Source organism: Thamnophis elegans, chromosome 5 (genome assembly GCF_009769535.1).
Source record: "Thamnophis elegans isolate rThaEle1 chromosome 5, rThaEle1.pri, whole genome shotgun sequence".
In the NCBI taxonomy this organism is placed as follows: domain Eukaryota; kingdom Metazoa; phylum Chordata; class Lepidosauria; order Squamata; family Colubridae; genus Thamnophis; species Thamnophis elegans.
In genome coordinates, this window is record NC_045545.1 from 51,120,250 (window position 1) to 51,142,132 (window position 21,883).

General features: G+C 37.1%; 1 protein-coding gene across 1 annotated transcript in view; it reads right to left on the reverse strand.

Annotated features, from left to right (window-relative positions):
- The window catches only part of TFEB (transcription factor EB), a 79,642-nt gene that overhangs the window by 16,624 nt on the left and 41,135 nt on the right, over positions 1-21,883 (reverse strand). The window contains 1 exon segment of the mRNA XM_032218345.1: positions 12,090-12,202. The gene's annotated coding sequence lies outside the window, so the exon portion shown is untranslated.

Genomic DNA, 21,883 nt, shown 5'->3' on the forward strand with positions numbered 1-21,883 from the left:
CTTTTCTCACTTTACTGAGCCTTCGTTGCATCAGTTTTCAAATTAAGGAGAAAAGGCAAAACAAAAATATGTACATATGCTTGATCATATGTTTTTTGCATTTGTCTACAAGCTTGTAGTCTTTAAGCAAGTGATTATTCATTAACATTAATGTGAGATTTTTTGCATAAACAGCATGCATTTCTGTCTGTACTTTTCAAGTTATAAGCAGCATCATAAAAATCTAAAAAGTGCAAATGCTGGTGCAAAAATGACTCCACAAACAGCTTTGAAAGGGCACATTTATATAATGTATATAAATTTCTCTTCCAAAAACTGGTCCTATTTTATGATAACATAACTTTCTTTTAAAAATTGCTTTTTTAGTTACACATACTTTTCATTTACTATTATCTTTGTTCCTTTTGTAATAAATTATATTTACTTGTTAGATTAATATTTGCCTTTTGTCAAAGAGTTCAGGACAGTATACATAGCCCTTCTTCCATCCCCCCCCAACAATAATTTTGTGAGGTAGGCTGGGATCGAAGAGAGTAAATGGCCAGCCGCTTAAGGAGTTTCTGTGACTGAGAGTGAAATTGAACTTTCAATTCTCTGGGGCTAATCCAAAATCCCAAAACTATAACCCTCCTTAATCACTTGCTTTCATTTTAAAAGGAAAGGGGAGGGGGAAGAATTTCAGATTTAAATCAAGTAACAATCTTACTTCCCTCTATAGTAATATGTGTCATGTAGGGATTTTTTTAAAAAAAAACCTATTCATTTCTTCTTTCTGTAGCATCTCTGGGCAGGTTACCAAAAGCTCTGGCATGTGACATAAGTAGAATTCAAGAGGCCCATGATAAAAGAATAAGAATATTTGGAAATTCTTTTTAAAAAGTCCAGAAAGAGAGATGACACAGAACAAGCTGCTGATTATCTCCTTCCTAATAATTTGCTTCATATTGCAGTCAGTATTTGCCTATCACAGAATAGTTAAATTTAACATTTAAAAAGTCTAGATTACTATGCTCATGTGATAAATGAGTGATAGAGGATGAGACTCAGTGGCTTAGAAAGTTCACAGAAGAGATGATGTTTGAGATAGAAACCATTCTTTCTCATGCTTTTTCTATGCCTATAATGTTTGCTCTATACATATAATTCAAACATTCATTTCTAATATTCTGGGTAAGCAGTTGGATTTCTTGCCATTCAGTATACATCTCGTGAGTTTTCTAGTCATACTAACTCTTACACCTTGCACCAAGCTTTCTTGCACCAATGCTCACTAATGTTATAAGTCCCACTTACTCTCAAACTCTATAGACATTCCTTGTACTGACCTGAGAAAGTGTTTGGAGAATGTCAAGTCAGGGAAGTCTGATTTAAGGTTTAGGCAATCATAATTTGTAGTAAGAAAATTCCTACAATGAATAAGCTTCCTCATGGATTTTTCAGACCTGTTCAACACTTCTAAGAATGAATGCAGCTGCTTATTTGGATTCCTAAATATGCATCCAAGAGGTTACACCCTGCTGGTGAAGCTGATGTCCTTAAAGTGCCTCAACTCTTTCACAAGCTGCCTTCTTCAGTCATGGAGTGTGAAGAGCTTACAAACCCTATCAGAGCAGATTAAGCTGTCATATTTCTTGCTGTCATAACACAGGCAATACATAGCAACTACCATGCAAATGGACAAAGGGTTTATTCACAGGCCGAACACCCTTGTTCAGAAATTGCGAGAAAAAAAGAAAATGGGCTTTAAACAAAATAAACTCTCTAGAAAACTATCCCACATCACCAGGGGTGGGTTCCGGCTTCTTCTACTGCTGGTTCACTTAGGGATGTGCTTCAGGCATGCGCTTGTGCAGTATTAAAAACATTGCTTCTGCACATGCGCAGAAGCAAAAAACAAGATGGCCGGGGCCTACGGCGCCACTGATAGGTTCAGGGGCGTGGCCAGCCGAGTTACTACCTACTCGGCCAAACTGGTCCAAACCGATAGGAACCCACCTCTGCATGTCACTTATTATAATATAATACCTTTCAATCTTTTCCATTAATTTCTTTCTACAGCCCAATGTCTCTCAAAATAATTAAGACATGTAAAAGACAAGAATAAACTACCTTAACCAGAGCATCTCAAGATTCTAAACCAGTCCCCAATCTTTTGTGTTGACAGATTTCAAGGGGTATAAAATGGCCTATGTTTAATCTCTTATAGTATAAATCACTCTTTGAATTCTACACTGTATACAGTATTAATCATTGTCCTTTAAAATGGTGCTATATACATAATTGGAAAAGATGGAGAAAAAGGGCTACACAAATAATCAAAGTAAGAGTAGCACCCCTTAAGAAAAGGCTTACAGAGAGATTTTTCAGCTTAAACAAACAATTAAGATGAGAGACCGTGATAGAATGCATAACATTTTGTGTGGTATGGAAGAAAAAGCTTTTTTCTTCTCACTCATGATACTTAATCCAGGAATGGCTCTAATGGTAGGAGATTCAGAATACTTTATTATTATGTATTTATTTAGTTTTACTCATTTGCTTTGAAGTCAATCCCACACCTTAGCAACTCTGGGTAGCTTACAATTAAAAGAGAAGTAAAAAATAAAAGAAACCACAACCACCAGGAAGTTAGCTCAATACCAAAAGAATCAAATCATAGCAATTCCACAACCATCCTATCCCCAAGGCTGGGTGAACAACCAAATGTTAATAGTTTCTTGATTGTGCATTAGAGTGGGAATTATATGGCTCTCCTGGAGCAATGTCATTCTAGAGGGCACCACATCAAAAAAGGCATGCTTTCTGGGTTCTAGACAATGTTGTTGTTTAATCAATGGGACCCAAAGCATGCCCAACTCAACGTATCTTACCTGATAAGCGGAAACATTTGGAAACAAGCAGTCCCCAAGCAGCCAAGCCCTATGTCATGAAGCACTTAATAACATCATCTTGAATTATACCCAGCTTGGCTAATTAAGTGGTAGCATAAAACAGTGACTTCATTGCACTGAAAGGATAAGAAAAATTAATTTGCCTTCATTTTTTGATGCAACATAAACTTTCATGGCTTACTGTGGTGTCATTAGATATATATATTTTACCTGAGAACTATTGAGGACCTGAAGACATCCAAAAATTCTAAGGAGGTGAAAAAGTAAACACCACAGCCAAAAAGACCATGAAATGTAAAAAACCTCTGCCAGATTCTATCCGTACTTTATAGATATTTTAGTGGTATATTTAAAAAAATCTGTTTCTCTTTATTTTTATATAAAATAAAATCTCTGCAGGAGATATACAGACTGGAAATGTCTTTCGTGTAAAAATTCTGCTTGTTGCTCTACTATTATTATGCACGACTATTCTCATAATTTGTCATTTTTCCTTTCAGTCTGTTAAACTATTCAAAATTAGCTATCAGCCATAAAAGAATAATGCTTCAATTGCTAACAGAATGAACAGTGCTTCATTCCTAAATCCAGAGTTTGGCTGAATCCCTACTGACAGATTATCTTTAAAATGATCAGAATTAACAATGATCAGAATTAACAATCCAATAAATTTTCAGGAAAAATATTTTTTCCTTTCAGTAAATTTTCAGGAAAAATATTTTTTTCCTTCCACTGCTACAATCACAATTGCTCTTTCATTGTGTATAGTTTGTAATGGAGAGGAGTATGCAACAGCAGCCAAAAAAGTTAATACAATCCTTGGTTGTATAAACAGAGGCAAAGAATCAACATCAAGTGAAGTATTAGCACCACTTTATAAATTCTTAGTAAGATCTCACCTGGAGTACTACATCCAGTTTTGGTCACCACATTACAAAAAAGATGTTAGATTTGGAAAATGTGCAGAGAAGAGCAACTAAGATGATTAAAGGCCTGGAGACTAAAACATATGAAGAATGGTTGCAGGCATTGGGTATGACTAGAAAAAAGGACTAGGGGTGACATAATAGCAATATTCCTGTATTTGAGTGGCTGCCCTCAAACTTATTTTCTAAGCACCAGAAAGTAAGACAAGAAACAATGGATGGAAACTAATCAAGCAGAGAAGAAACCTGGAATTAGGAGAAACCTCCTAACACTGAGACAATTAGCAAGTGGAACAGCTTGCCTTCAGAAGTTGTGCATGCTTCATCACTGGAGGTTTTTAAGAAATTGGACTAGAAGACCTCCAAGGCCCTTCCAGCTCTATTCTAACTGACACTTCCCATGTATTTATTATAAAATTACAATCATCAATATTGCAGTGTCAACAATTTACCAGGTTTTTCCCTTTAGGAAATTCCTTTATATCACAAGATCTTGATCAGAGCAAAGGGGGCTGTTTAAAAGACAAGGAGAACTGCAAAACTAAGATAAGTTTTAAATAGCTCTTCTGGCTCTGCTTGGCTTCACCCTATGTAATATTCACCAGCTTCTGCTTTCACTCTGACTCACAGGATGGACAGGGAGGGGAGGGGTGGAGAAGATAGGATAGGAGATCTGAAAACCAGTGTGGTTCAGTCATTAAGGTATGACCCAAGTCTCCCCTTAACCAAAGAAGTCATGGGGTGACTTCGGTCAATCACCCCAATCTACCACACAGGGCTACTATTGTGTGAATAAATGAAGAGTCTCGTGTAAATTGTTCTTGGATTTCTTTTGGAGGAAAGGCAAGAAATAAACAAAATAAATGAATGAATAAACTGAAAACCGAAGAAGTCTATGCATAATTACTCAGAAATGTTTTCAGTATTATCAAAACTTCGGTATAAAAGAAGGAATTTTAAGATTCAACCAAAATGTAGATGGATAGATTTAAAAAGCTAGAAATTGTCATTGAAATTAAAATAGCAGAGTTGGAAGGACCTTGAAGGTCTTCTAGTCCAACCCCCTGCCTAGGCAGGAAACCCTATACTATTTCAGACAAATGACTATCCAACATCTTCTTAAAGACTTCCAGTGTTCGGGCATTCACAACTTCTGGAGGCAAGCTATTCCACTAATTAATTGTTCTAACTGTCAGGAAATTTCTCCTCAGTTCTAAGTTGCTTCTCTCCTTAATTAGTTTCCACCCATTGCTTCTTGTTCTACCCTCAGGTGCTTTGGAAAATAATTTGACTCCCTCTTCTTTGTGGCAACCCCTGAGATATTAGAACACTGCTAACATGCCACCCCTAGACCTTCTAAATGGGCCTTTAAGAAGATGTACTTTCTTTCACATAATGTTAACACTCTGAATAGGAATATTCTTGATTTCTCCTTATTCCATTGTGAATTCCTGTGAGATTCTGACATCGGTGGAAGTTTCACGTTGGGAGAAATGGGAAATTTTGGCTCTTTTACAATATTTTCTTGACTCTTACAATAAAAACATGGATTTTAAACAAAAATGGATGTAAACCAGAGGAAAGTGAATAAAATATGCTTTCAGGCGCTGCAGTATTTTGGATTCTAAGCACTGGGATGCTTATGTAGCATCTATAAACAATTCCTCAAAACAATTACAGGCAATCCTTGTTTAACAACCGCCTCATTTAGTAATTGTTACCAGATATAACAGCGATGAAAAAGTAACTTTGCAATCAATGCTCAGATTTACAACCTTCACAGTTCTGTAAAGCTAGGAGAAAGCTGGAGTAAAATCATAAACACAGTTGCAATTTACTTAGTGACCATTTAGCTTAACAAAAAGTTGCCCAATCCCAATAGTGATTGCTAAATGAGGGCAACCTCCTCAGCTGCCAGCATAATCCCAGGAAAGCATGAGTTGCTGACAGACGCTGCATGCACACAGCCCTCTCTCTCCAGAGCATATTTTTCCTTTGGAATCCAAAGTGTTTCACAACCTTATTATGCCTCTCTATTAATCACTACTCCAGCCCCTCAAGCAATTCTTATCCAAACATACAAGAGGAATCTCCATAGAAGAATTCTAGCTAAGTTTAAGAATAGAATTCCTATAACCTCAGTGATTGGAGAACTACGCTGACCTATTTACCAGCTCAGCTTCATAATATTTGAAACTACTACAAAATTAGCTTTCATTTTTGAGATGATCATGATGCTCTTTCTCCAATGGAGGAAACTGTTTCCCCCACTCTTTGTCCTGGCTCCTAGGCTTCAGGTCCTATAAAGGCAGTGGTCTCCAACCTTGGCAACTTTAAGACTTGTGGACTTCAACTCCCAGAGCTTTGCTGTCTGAGGAACTCTGGAAGTTGAAGTCCACAGGTCTTAAAGTTGCCAAGGTTGGAGATCACTGCTATAAAAGCATTCCTATAAAATGCTGCTCGACAACTTTGCAACTCCACCTCAGTAGCACAAATTTTATCAGGAGGGATGACACTGACAGACTTTTATCAGTTCCCCTTTTTCTTCTGCAACAGGATGCAGGCTACTGGTTCGTTCTTTCATTCTGCCTTCCTTTTGTTTAGAGTATGACCATGGGGATTTTGTTGATGCCAGACAAAAAAATTGTTCCTGTTTTTAGCATTTCAAGCCAACAGATGGTGATAATAATCTCAATTGCTTTCAAACTGCTTTGGCAGTTTGGGGGAGGGAAAATGGTGGCAGTGTGAAAGTCTCAAAATTGCTGTTTTGGTCTTAATCTATTACTTCTGGTTAAAAAAATATCTACTAAAATAGCCTCATTTCTGACGTGTGCCTTGAAAAATTAAACTGAACTATCAGAGAGGGAGGGAGGGAGGGAACACAAAATAAAGGTAACTCAAAATATATCAATGCAGTGGAAAAACAGGGAAAGATTGCCAGAAGAATGTAGTGGTAACGCTTCACATTCTTTGAAGCAGAAATATTTGCAAGGAGAGGTTTAAAATTAAGCATGAGGGCCCCCATCATGTGCCGTGTCCCGCCACCATGGACCCTCTTATTTTTTCATACAAATTAATGAAATACATCTGGAAGCCAATTTCTAACATGCATTTAAGAATGTACTAAGAACACTAACATGGAGAATACTATTCGAAATTCATCAAATCATCCTATAGCACTATTGCAGAGCAGAACAAACTATTAAAGAGGTTGAAAAGATTCATTCAAGAAATAGAACATGAAAGTTATTGGCAAATTCAAGATTCTTCAATATCATCAACAATTACTGTGCCTTTCCCACTAGAATTGTAATTATGATAAATATCGTATCGCTCATGGGGTAAGAGGGATCATGTTTATTCAGGACAAGCAAGGCCTGTTTCTTAACTTCAGGTTCTCACAGGCAAATTCTTCTCATTTTTTGGCTCGTGCTCCAGCTATTAGTTGGTAGTTTTTACCTTTTACTTAGCTCTAACAGGTGGCCTATTTATTGATTTACTGATCAGAAAGCCCTGCTTGTACCTGTTGTTCAGAAGCAGAATATAGTTGTTTTATCTTCTAGTACTGCTCTCTATACACTGGGCTGAACAGGCATTTCTTGGTAAGACGTTTCTTTAAAAATTAGACACTATTTCTGAATGTGTATTTATACATATAAATTTGCATGTGCAGTTGCATGAAAATATTTCCTTGATTAACAATGCAATTCCTCTTTTTGACACTGTGTAAAATATGCCCCTTAAGAGCATCACTTTGAGCGATGCTCAAAGTTTGCAATTCTAATCTTGAATGGAAGCTCTCTGGTGTCCAAAGAAATGCTCCATCTTTTCAACATTTCATTACATGTAAATTCAGGCAAAATGGTCAGTACACAGCCCCATCCCTACTTGGGTACCCTCTGGATATGTTGGGACTGCATAATTTCCAAACATTACAGTATGGTGAAAACTGTCACAACTGCCAGAGTTTTTTGGGATGACTTTGATTATCTCCTTCCTCCCCCTCCCCTCAAAAAATAAACAAAGCAGAGTTGAACCTGAATAGCACTTGGTGGGAAATTACCCAGGAAATTCCAGAGTTATAGACCAGACTGGGAAGCAAAAAAAAAAAATCCCAGAAGTGGGCAATGGCGTATAATCTCCAGAATTGTACAGAACTAAATGTTTATTTTTATGAGTGAAGGCAGGTGGCTGGAAGTTATGAGACGCTTTCCCAACTTTTTTTGCAGGTTGGACAATGGTAAAATAGAACTGTTTGGGGGGGGGAGGGAGCTGAATTTTATATTTTTAGTGCTTTTCCAACATTTCCTGATTTACCATAAAAATCTACACCAAAACTGATGGCAAATGCTAGAAATAACTGATTTTCTACAATTTAAAAAACCTTCCTTTTTCATACTGATTGCAAATTATCACTTGATCTAACACTTTCCCCTTACTCCATGTAAACTGAGATTGAAATTAGGGAATTTATTTAAATATTGAGCTGTTTTAACCTTTTATATGTAACAAAATGAGTTAACTGGATTCTTTATGTTAAGTTCCAAATACAAGGAAACCCATCTGCTCTTATTCTATAGTAAATTCCATTGGATTCGGGATCTTATTCCTAAAGAGCATTGGGTGGCACAGTGGATGGAATGCAGTTTTGCAGGTTAACTCACTGTCAGCAGTTCGATCCTGACTAGCTCAAGGCTGACTCAGCCTTCCATCCTTTCAAGGTTGGTAAAATGAGGAACCAGATTGTTAGGGGCAATATGCTGACTCTATAAACCACATAGTAGGGCTGTAAAGCACTGTGAAGCAGTATATAAATCTGCTATTCCTATTGCTAAATATGTATGCTTAGGATCTCCAGTCTTTTTGACTCCCTTCTTGATACCACTCATGCACAGAAGTGAAGTGTCTCTGATGGAGGTTCTCTTTAATCAAGGACCTTCCATGCCCAGAATTTCAAAGTCATCTTAAATGAATATGTGCACTACAGAGGCACGAAGGACAATCAAAGGAAGGCATCTCTGAGTCGCTTGCTTGCATTAATTTACCTTCTACTGATATATTCATTTCTAGCAGCATGAACTTTTATCTATACTTCATAAAAGTAAAGACAATTTCAGTTCATCCATGCAACATTTCTTTAGCAACATTACAGTCATGATTTGCCACTGTCTTCTGGGTTTTTTCAACTTGCCACTGTAACCCATAAGCCTGGAATTCTCACATTGTACCCATCCCAAATGCTAAACAGATCCTACTTGACTTCCCAGATCATACAGGTTTGGCTAAAAGCTTTTACCTGATGAGGCCACCATTATTATACCAAGTTTACTCACTTGCTTTCAAAAGCCTCTTGTTCTGTTCTTCAGCGCATGAGAAACAACCCCTTTCATTCACAAATTATTATTGTGAATTCTTTCCTTTAAACTTTAAATGTAACATTTATTTTAGTGAACCAGAAAATAATTCATTAGAAAAGATATGTTCACAAGGCCAGTGGGTGCTGCCATGGGCTGTACAGAAAGATAGCTCCATATAACTAGCTAATGATGTGTTGAGGCCAGGAATCTTAATAGTACTGTATATTGCTCTTCCTCAGATCATAGCTATGCCAATATAGAGAGGAGATTGCATTATCCTGTTTTTGCCATCCAGAATTCTAAACAGCTAACAAGTAGCTGCTGTAAATAGCTACATAAAGATTATATCAACCAATGTGCAAAAATATTGCTCTGCCTATATACCACAGTTATCTACAAAATTTTTGCTTTGGACTTTCCCTTCACTAGTTGGGAAGGAAAATGAGCCAACTCTGTTCCAGTTGCTTCATTGAGTGGACTCCATAATATTAGCAGCTGTGAAGTGCATGTTGTCACTTTTTAAAATGAAAGCTGGAAATTAGATTTAAAGTGATCTTGTAGAGTCATCTTGACCAAACTGAAAACCATAAAATATAACAATGATGTATCTGGTAATAGAATGATTATTTCCTCTCTTTAAAGAACCAAGAGACTTAGTGACAGGACATAGATGCAGAGTATTCACATCATGTTGAAAAGATCCTGGCTTCTGGCACTCCATGTGTGCTTCCTCTAGTTGGTATTCCAACCAGAATCGCATGTTGAACAACAGTGTGCAAGATAGCAGTAAGAAAGGAGATAGTAGTTATAAAGTGTCCATAGTCACCATTTAGACCAGTGTTTTCAAACTTAAACTTTAGGACATGAACGTTTCAACTCCCAGAATTCTCCAGGCAGCATGCCCACAACTTAAAGTTGCCAAGTTATGAAAAACATTGATTTATACCTTTCAAGGTAGCAATGATTTGAGTGAAATGTCAAGCAAATGATGATCAGTGCAATCTATGAACTCTATATGCCTTATCTCTCAAAGCAGCTAACAAAGTAAAGATTTTTTAAAACCTTATAAATAAAAACTATGCGTTAATATATCATTTATAAAGGGGAGCAGACTCATAATCATAATATAGACTATTTATGAAATAGTACAGGTAGTCCTTGACTTATGACCACAATTAAGCCCCAAGTTATGTTGTTAAGTAAGAAATTTGTTGAGTTTTGCCACATTTTATGACTTTTCCTTGTCACATTTGTTAACTGAATTGTGGAAGCTGTTAAGTGAGTAACTGGTTGTTAAGTGAATCTGGCTTCCCCATTGATTTTGCTTGTCAGAAGGTTGCAAAAGGGGATTACGTGACTCTGGGACACTGCAAACTGTCATAAATGTGAACCAATTGTCAAGCATCCAAATGCAAATCACATGACCATGGGAATACTGCAATGGTCATAAGTGTGAAAAATGGTTACGTCACTTTTTTCAATGCCATTGTAACTTCAAATGGTCACCAAATGAACATAGGTAGAGGACTATCTGTAACTGAATTTATTGTTCCTCCCTTCCTTCTGATTTTTTCCTCCCATTCCCTTTTCTTTCTTTCTTTTATTATGTTCTATTTCACCAGGTCTTTCTGGATGAAAAAGATAAACTGCTTTGATAAATGAATAAATATGCATTTAAAAGCAATTGAATATTATTGAGAACTTCATAACCTTCTCCGAGGGCTGTAAACACAATAACCTAGATTACCAGTGAAGAAGGAAATTTGGTGCCATACTACAAATATTTTCTCCACTGATCCTGCCTAAAGCTAGGAATGGAGCAGATATCTGATTAAGATATTATTTAATAAGCAGGTTTGTTTGGGAAAAAAAAACAGTCAATCAATGTTCAGATTTGTCCACCTACCCATAGCCTTAAAGGCAAAGCTTGTGGTTTAAAATAACTACAGAAATGAATCAATAACCAGTGTGACTCTTTTATAACTAGCATGCTCACAACAGTCAGTTACAGATTACTAACTTTTATAGCATTTGTAATTTCTGAAAATTTTTCAGGAGACCATATCTCTTACAGTACATTACAATTTATCAATGTTCTGCAGCTATGAAATTTATGTTTTATGTTGTTTCAAAGTAAATCACAACAGAAGCAGAAATGTATAAAGAAAAAAAAACGGCCCTGGAAAAGTTTTATTTAGGAAAGAGATTACATTAGTGTGTGTGTGCCTGTGTGTGTGTGTGTGTATGCGTGTGTGTATGTGTTGTGATATTTAATTTCACAAAATTTTGTTGTTCTTGCCTGACATCTGAGGTCAGATTATTAAATAATGACAGAGTTGGCAATCCCTTGAGATTTCTGTTATTTTTATGCTTGGATAAAAATGGGACCAAGTCAGGGGTGGGTTCCTGCCAGCATTACTTCTGGTTCAGCATGCAAAAAATTATTGCGTCTAAAAAGGTCTGTGCCTGCGCACAATGTTAGAAAAGGGGAGAAAATGCGCAGAACCAAAATTCAAGATGGCACCGGCGTCACTAGAACCAGTTTTAGGGGTGTGGTAGGCCCAAGTTACTACCTACTTGGCCGACCAGTCCGAACCAGTAGGAACCCACCTCTGGACCAAATGAATTATGTTAAGAATCTGTCAATACATGACAATTTACCAATTCTTGTCATAAAGTAACATATAACAGTAACATAGGAATTATAGTAACACATAAGTAGTAATAGCAAGAAAAGCTTTATCATTCTTAACAAAATCCTTGATTCTCCTCTATGGTAAGACTTTGGTAAGAATTGTTGGAACTAGTGGTTGTCCAGATTTGGGGAGCTGAAACATGTTAATGTTTGTTCCAACTAGTTCCAACAATCAATGATTTCACTGCAGAGAAAGGTGCTAGAACTAATAGTTACTCACCAATTTAAGTTGGAAGGGGCACCTATAATAGGGCCTCTTTTGATGTCCTCAAGGATTGGGGAGGTACATATGGGATGTTATCTTTCCTTCAAATCTCTCTTCAATATGGCTTCCTACAGTCATACAAGGAGAAAATCAAAGTCACTCATCTGACCATACTGAGGCATGCTTTTAACGACATATGTCTTGTATAAAAACATGCACATTATATTGCTATGTATTAACATATTATAGGGAAATTATAGTATGAAATCCTTATATTGGAAGATTCATTCTTCCTACTACAAAACATGATAATCATGGAAGTCAGCAGCATTTGACACAAGCATTAAAAAAAAGTTAAAATCAATGAATACTACCATGTAGCATTAATATTAAGAAGCAATAAACTTTGCAAGAAGACAATAAGAATGAATTTATGGGATAGACAGGACATGAAAGAAAAGATTGGGGGAGGATTTTTGTGGTTAGGGAAATCCACTGAGAAAATTCTATCTATGCTACGTATTAAAAGCCTATGTCAGAATAACAGTGGTAATTCCAGGATGAATGAATCTGTAATATCTGACTTGAAAATTCATCTTTGCCAAGATAATCAAAGCTAATCAAACAAGGATTAGGTAACGTTTTTCAGAGCCATTGGATGTTTGTTCCCTGTATTTATTTGCTGGTAGGTTTTATTTACATAAATGCATTAAAAATTTCAAAACTTCAGTTCCTGAGTTTAACAAAACAAAAGTAAAGGTTCCTTCAAGTTGAGCTTAATTCCTACTGACAGCAGAGAAACATCCATGCAATCTATCACCTTTGTTTTTGTTTCTACTTCTTCTCTAACAGAAATAGCTCAAATGTATTGATTTGTTTTATATACCATTTCAAAACAATCCAGTTCAAACAAACAGAAACAAAACTGGGAAGTAATATTGAGAAAATAAACAAGCTTTAGGAACTTTACCAGTATATAGAATATTTATATCTGAAAAGGAAAGGATGTAGTACTAACATATTTCATAACTGACTGGATGTGATCTTAAGACAAAGTGCAAGTTCATTTAAGCAGTCTTTCAAATGGCCATTATTTTAAATTGGACCTGAAACCATATCAGTAGTTATCTATTCAGTAGGGTTGTATCATGAATCATCAATCTGGCTTCAACAAGGAGTTGAGTAGTTTCCTTCTCAAGCATATAAAATTACACGGGCCACTTTTAAATAATTTTCTCGCCACCCACAGACACACGTACACATACACACACAACTCCCAACTACTAATATTGAACGATGTAGCATTCCTGGAGCGAAACAGGTTCAGATTCAAATATCCAGCTATTTCTATTGCTAAAGTACTTGTAGATGATGATTTGACATACACAGTATGTGAAAACAGCATGGAATAGAAAACTGCCACACACAATGTCAAAGTTTGCCTTGCATCTTGAAAAAACAGTGGGATTTGACCAGCCCCATGAGAGATGGACTACACTGAACTTAATTCACACTGGCCATGGAAGATGTGCTGACTACTTTCTATAAGTGAAGCAAAATAGCATCATCGAATAGTGACTGTGGCTCTATATCCAACATATAGTGACAGAATGCCAAAACAGAGCCTATGATGGAGACTTTACTGATTTCCTAGCCATGACAAAAGAAGCAAAAAATTATATCTGTAATCTAGATATATGTTTATAATATTTAGATTTCATATTTTATAATTTTAATCTCTTGTGCTTTTTAATTGAAATGTGATGGGAATGTGCCATACGATAAATAATATGCTGCCCATCTCATTGTATAAGCACTCTGGGCAGTTCCCAGAGGGTCACACACACACACACACACACATGCTTCCTTCTTCTCACTGGAATGGTGTCCAGAGAAACTTTCAGGGGGCTGCCCCTGAAGAGTATTCGGAGACTACAGTTGGTCCAGAATGCAGCCGCGCGAGCGATATCGGGTGTACCTAGATACACCCATGTTACACCTATCCTCCGTGAGCTGCACTGGCTTCCTATTGGTCTCCGGACGCGCTTCAAGGTGCTGGTTATTACCTTTAAAAGCCCTACATGGCCTAGGACCTGGATATCTGCGAGACCGCCTCCTACCACATACCTCCCAACAGCCCATAAGAACTCACAGGCTGGGCCTCCTCTGGGTGCCGTCGACTGGACAATGCCGGCTGGCAGACCCTCAGGTGAGGGCCTTCTCTGTAGCTGCTCCAGCCCTGTAGAACGATCTACCCGCAGAGAACCGGACCCTCCCTACTCTCTCAGCCTTCCAGAAAGCCACCAAAACCTGGCTGTTCTGGCAGGGCTGGGGCTGTTGACCCATGTATAAGGTGCAGCCCCCATCTAAGTTGAGTGTATGTTGTGTTCCTTTTAAACTTGTTCTTGTCTTTTCCCTATTTTTATTTTTTGTTTTATTCTCGTATTTGTAAGCCACCCGGAGTCCTATGGGATTGGGCTGGCATATAAATTTATTAAATCACAAATTACGAATTTTCAGTACTTCATTTTCTGGACGTTACTAAGCCGCCACTGCTCCTTTGAGAATTTCTGTCCATGAAATCTCTTCTATTATTCTCTTGCTTGCTCTTTAAGAGTTTCTTCAAGAAACTGATCAGGGTCCCCCCCCCCCCAAAAAAAAGATGAAACAGCAAGATCACTGAGGAATTTGGGGGATCTTGCAGTCTTGGCTGAGATGATTTTTCCAACATATGTTTGGATAATTTATTTTTTATGGCCCTATAATTGCTGCTTCAAGATACGTCGGGCGACTGAATGGAACTAAATGTTTACCGGCCGGATGCCCTTCCTAATGCCTCCATGGAGTTTGCAGCAGATATTTTCTCTTTGCACCATGATAGAGATATATCTGTCACTGCCTAGGATTGAATTCTCAACCTTCTGAGTGGGAAGAGAGCATTTCAGCCCTAGGCCACCATAGCTGCTTATATGTCTGAATAGTTTAAACCCCCATTATTAATATGTTTCGTTTCCTTGAAAATTCTGTAATAAGCTCCAAGGGGCATCAATATACAACGCTGTAAACTGCTGCAAGCTGACTTCATTAGAGTGTGCAGGAACAAATCTGAAAAATAAATCTTCTACCTGGCTTGGTTGTCTGTTGTATGCAATCTTTAATGTTTCCCTTTGCCTGTATTCTTATGCAAGAAAACAATGGTATATCACAAGATGCAGATGCCACCACTATTGCAGAACATTTTCATCTATAATGCATAATTCTTGCAGTAAGAGTTAAGTTAGTAAGTTAACTCTTGCAATAAGTGCTATCTGCTATTGCTTTAAGTTTACTGCATGGTAAAGTTGCACTTTAGCAACTAATATGCTTTATTATAAGGTTGATTTGTTGGTAGGAATTGTTGTGCTTGTTCAAGAATTAATGATTATTGATTTCAAGAAGCATCTTTGCTCAATATCACATAATACATACAACTTGTTATACAGAACAACAAATGTACATATTACTCTTTTCAATACAGTAAGAACAATTAACTTAGCCTGTTTCAAATTAAATCAATTTTGAACTTTCTACTCTCCAAACATTGATGTGAGGAGGGGGGAAAGAAGTGACTAATGACAATAAAATGTATTTATGAAGACAGACGAAAATAAACTTCTAAGAGGACTGCAACTATATAGCATGTTCAAAATGCCTAGGGATGGGTTAGATTACATAGCTTTTACTCTACTCAAGAAGGCAACATGGCTTATGATATTAAATCATTCTTCTTTAGGAGCTGAGAGAGAAAAAGCACAATTTCTAGTTGTTGATCTGATTGCACTTTTCATTGTTAAAGCACAATGTGACATATCTATTTCAAATAAAGAAGCATGTGGATTTTAATTCTTTGAGAAATTCAATTCAGAATTGTACATTGCTAACCCTCAATAATAGTGTTACAAACTTTGTGAATGCAAAATTAGGGGTTCTGAAGGTGTTTTTTGCAGGAAATAGTGGAAAAGCTCAAAAAGACTACTTCCACAAATTTCAAAAGACTTCCACAAATTTCATGTTATCACTATTTGCAAATGACAATACATCCTTCTCAGAAACTGTTGGAGATCCCAGATATAGATGGTAGCTTACAAAATTAGTTCAGGATTCTTGGAGGAAAAGAGTGATGCCTCACAGTTCTGAACTTGGGCAGAGCAGGAGAACTACCATTGCTTTCTTACTTGGCCTTTAAGAATGTCCAGTATACTGGTTAGCTCAGATGTTCAATTAAACTAAATCTACAAGATTAGCAAAATGTGGATCAACTACTTTGAGAAGCTTTTGTATTAGTTCCAGAGATTTTTATGTGTAGCTCCACTTCTTAGATCTGCTTGATCATAACAGGGATGGGAATGATTGCCTCAAGATGAGATGATGATTATCTATTCAAGGAGCCATCCGGCAAGCAATCAGATAAGGGTAAAGAATGGGATGAGACGCCTACTCTAAGTGAGACCGTATGCTTAGAGTTCTCTTCAATACACTCTTACTGTTCTAATATTCCCAGAATTCATACTAAAATTTTATCCGAGCTGCAGAGAAGCTCTTCTATTTCTAGTTGCTAATGTTGCAATTTGTCCAAGACAAAACAGATGTTGCAGAATATCAACTCTCACCCCCACATTTCTGATTCTGGAAGAACATTTACTTTGAGGCTGACAAGAGAAGTTTTATGAATGATAAAAATCAACTTCACCATCAGATCTATTTCAAAATTCTTTGCCAGCACTAAGGTCCCAGCAGAGGTCTAGTAATTACAAAATGCTGAAGAGGGAGGGAGGGAGGGAGGGAGGGAGGGAGGGAGGGAGGGAGAGAGAGAGAGAGAGAGAGAGAGAAAGAAAGAAAGAAAGAAAGAAAGAAAGAAAGAAAAGAAAGAAAGATTAGGGGGGAGGCAGAGAATCTTATTGTCATTACTTTCTCTTTTTTGTTCTATATTTCCTTCTCTGAGTGCCACTAAGAAACAAGCAGAGAAAAAGCATACTGGAGGGCAGCATTCTCAAATGTATGCCAAAACCAACACACACAACACTGCTGTGGAAGCCCACTGATTAAATAAATAAATGCTCTAGCTTCTCAAAGCAAGAAATGCAGTGTGAAGAAACACTAGAAAAGCTAACTATGGTACCTAGATCCCAGAATATCCAAAGAGACACCCATTTTCTCTGCTCTAAGAACTACACTGCACTTGAAACAATATTCTAAGCAGAGAAATGCACATTACTGGAGAAATTAACTTTCCCTTATAAGTGATCCAACTGTATAATCTCTGGTTGAATTAGAGCACTGGTTTTCAACCTTTTCTTCACCACAATCCCCTTTAAATACCTTTTGTGCCAAGGAACATGAGCACAGACTACCAAGATTTAAATCATAACATTTCTTCAAGCTTTCACAGACCCCCTGTGATGACAGCGCAGCCCCCCAGGGGTCCATGGACCACAAGTTGAAATAAGAGAGTTCCAGTTCATAAAAACTTATAAAGATACACACACACACATACAACATTAAAAGGTTATTAATATTTGGGTGGAGTCTCCTTACACATAAAACTTGGCATTTTTTTTACCTTAAAAAATCTAGGTTGGATTACTAAGAGAAATGCAATTATTCCCTGTTCAGTAGGCCATCAGTCAACCAATCCTATTGGCAGTCTAAACATCATACACAGTCACTGAGAAGTAAGCTTCACAATGGCCAGCAGAATGCATTCCAAACAGACAGACATAGGATTTTAGCCACACTGCATGCTTCACAGCCAATAAAACATGTGCTAAAGGTGTTTCCACAATCTTGGCTAAATTATTGGATTAAAAAGTTATTCTGCATGAATCAGTCACATGGTTCTTTACCTTTAAGCAAAAGCCTGATGGTAGAACTTTACATGGAAGAAGAAGGCTATCCTGACCAATCCTTTTAAAATTCTAATAACTTCAAATATGAATTCCTAATAATTAGACTCATCAGGTTATCACTCAACTTTGAATCATTTATCTAGGAAACAACAGCAAAGAGGTTGTTTTAGCAATGGATAACTTACATTTTTGCTTCTAAACACAGCAAAAGAGGCTAAAGCTTTGCAGTAGGAATATTGTGAATTATTATCAGTTTTCTAATTCTAATTCTCTAATTCAGGACAAAAAGAAAATCGCTACAACATTGCCTTAAACCAGTGGTTCTCAAACTTTTAATACAGTTCCTCATGTTGTGGTGACCCCCAACCATAAAATTGGTGTCTCGGTTCCTAAGACCATTGAAAATATGTGTTTTCCGGTGGTCTTAAGCGACTCCTGTGAAAGGGTTGTTCAACCCCCAAAGGGGTCCCGACCCACAGGTTGAGAACCACTGCCTTAAACAGAGTTCCTGCTTTTAACACCAGTCAGAAAATGTTCCACATTAAATAATTTCTCAACAATAGAAAAATAAGACAAAGTTCTTGTTTCATTGAAAATATTGCTCTCCATATATTGTTAATTCATACAACCATAGGAGTACTATAAATTCAGGACTCGATTAGTGATATACAGATTCTTGGTTAGCTGACTAATTCAAATGCACCACAATTTGTGATAGCAAAATAGAAGACTTTAATTGGTTTGACGTTCCTGACTCATACAAGTTAAAGAAGATTTCAGATTTGAATGTCAGGATTGACCAAATTAAATTAATCTCTAAATTTGATATGTTGTTTTGGAAAAGGTATTCATATAGTCAAATGTGACTCACATGCAGTAACCAATGCTTTGGTTGAATAGCTTATTCCTGTCTGCTACTTTCCAAAATGAAGAAAAGGAGCCTTTCCTTATTTATTTCTGCGTCAAGTAAACTCTTTAATCTGAAATTCTCAACTAGAACCCTTAATTTCCTCATTTTAGGACTTTTAAAAAAATAATTGTTTAGCAACCATAGAGACAGGAAGTTGCAACACAGCATGACTACTTAGCTCATTATCTTGATATGACCTAAACTTACCAATGGGCTATAAAACCACCAACTAGGAATTGTGTTAGGAGTCACCAGCAAGTCTCCATAACTCCTCCTCCAAAATATCTAGCTACTTGCTAAATTTGTGCTTATAGACACACTGGATTTGATATGTCTGTAGGGAATAAAGCCAAAATAGGAAATAAAAAGGAATGAAATGAAATAAAGCCAAAAAAATGCTACTTTCATTCTCAAATGCTGCCTGTACAGAAGTAGAAATAAACATTTATATTTCCCTAATGAAGATAGTAATCTTGTATTTGCTCTATTTCAGCAAGTCAGTGCAACAAAAATACCCAAACAATTTTTATCTCTGTGGTTCCCCACATACTGTCATAGCTGCAGTTGTATTGCATTCATCATACTGAAATCAGATTTTCAAGTTTGCCTCTGTGGAATGCGAGACACTTTCCATTTTAGAGTACAAACTGAGATTCTCACAATTCTATTAAAATTCTTTCTCCCACTTACATTCTGCCAAAGAAGCATGACTCGGGTATTCAATTATATCCCTTTAATATTTTCTGTTTTAACGATTAAGAGCACTTTACTAAATGCAAACTCATCTCACTCCTGAGAAATAATGTCCTATCCATTAGCATTGTCATACATACAGGTTGGCAAAAGTCCTCTAACCATGTAAAGTACAAGGATTTAAATATAAATATATTAACATAAAGCAAGTCCAAAATCCTAAAGAGGTTTAACAACATACCAGTATCAATCTGAGACAACTACTGAAAAGATGTAGATTGAGTTAATGAATACTGAATTACGAGATCATTTTGAGTTCATTTGTGCAAAAGAAGTTATTCTTTGGGACTAAACTATAAAACTTTGGTTTAATTAGAGGGCCAAGTTTAAATAAGAGCATAATTTACTTTCTTTAATCCTTACTTTAATTGGCACCATTTTAAAATACATACAAGTCAGAGTCCACTTATTTCCCAATGACAGCTCAAATGCATACAATAAGTGGACAGTTACTTAGAAACAGTCCTGAAACTTCCTTAACAACAGGAGAAATTGTCACTTTGGGAATGATTGGCTTCTGAGAATGAATTAAAACCTCTACTCCTGCCCATTTTTTCTTCATAGAATTCCACCTCCCTTGTTCACATTTTCCTCCCCCACCTCCAAACATGAACATCTTCTGATGTTGAAAAAACAGGCTTCTTATATTTTTAGAATCTCTACTGAATATTACTAGTCTACCCTCATCTGGATGGAATTATTTTCATTTCAGATTTTCAAAATAAAATTTGGAAACCTGGCAAAGGCACTTCAATTTAATATAGATAGAATTCCTCTTAGCCTAATAACATTATAGATTTCATATAAAAGCAATTTAGCAAATGTGGTCAAGCTTTTAGTACCACAGATGTCCTCAACCTATGACTGGAATTGAATCTGGAATTATTATCATATGTCATGGCAGTCGTTAACTAGGTCACCATGTGACTGTGCCCTATTTAATTACTTTTTGTGACAATCATTAATCAAATGTGGTTGTTAACTGAAGCCATAGTAGTTACACAAACCCATTTTCTTCAATGGATAAAAATAATCCATGCTGGAAACCAGAAGTAAATAGTAGAAACTGACCAAAAATGCCAAAAAAATCACAGTCACATGACCATGGGACCCTATAAATAACCTTAAATGTGAACTGCCAAAATGAAATCGCCTGAATGAAGGAGGGAAGTTGCCATTGTTGTAGCTTGTTGTGGCCCACCAGTGGGCAGTGGAGCAGGTGGCAGACTCAGACAGTGAGGAAGTTGGAGAGGAACATGGGCCAGTCCTGGAGTTTGGGGAAGGCTCTGATGAATGCTCTGCATCAGATGCAGAGATGGGGCCAGGGCCGTCCGACAGTTATCAACTGCCTTCGGAGTTGGAGATCAGTGGGGCAGAAGAACAGCTGGAGCCTGTTCCCGATGTGTGCATGTGCAGAGCTGCCAGGAGAAGGGAACAGTTTTGGAACAAGGGCTGACTCAGGAGTAATAACACAGGTGGACGGTGAATGGCCCCTCCCATAGGGAATAAAGAGGAATGAACGGGGAGTGGAGTTTGCAGGAGACAAGTAGTTTATTTAATTAGAGTGAAGATTTAATTGTTCAAGACCCTCAGAGACTCCTTGCCAAGTATTTTCTTGTGTAGCATTGCCTGGCAGCTGTCCAAGCCTGATAAGGTCTGTGGTTGACCCTTGAAAGACTGTCAGGACTTTGCTGGATGTGAATGAGAGGAATTCACATTAGCTTAATAAAAAGGGGTTTTGTCAGGACAAGGATTTTGGGAAGCTTAAATCAGAACAGAGCTCTGGAACCAGGGGATAAATAACTCTGGGGAAGTCTGTCCTAACTTTGAATGGTCACTAAGCAAACACTACCTGCATTCCAATTCATACTATCTAAAGCTCCACTGAGTTCAATGAGTCATACTGCCAGATAAATACGTGTTGCACTGCAATATAAATATGAATGGTTTGATGTTTGATGGTATTTATACGTAAGTACCATTGTTGGAATTTGACCATTTCCTGACATATTTTCATGTGATCTTTAGTAGCTGACGAGCATTTGGAACTTTGACTGAAAAGGTCATCTCCATTTACAAACAGGCCCCTGAAAATTCAACAACTGAATTCTACTTCAAAAGGTTGCACATTTTCTTTATCCAGAGAGGAAAGCAGAGTTGAGTTTAACAAGCTCAGTGGTAATATTTGCCAATCGCATGACTTTGAGTGATACAAAAGTGATCTCTCCTCCTATGAATGAACAAATAGATAAATCCCTTAC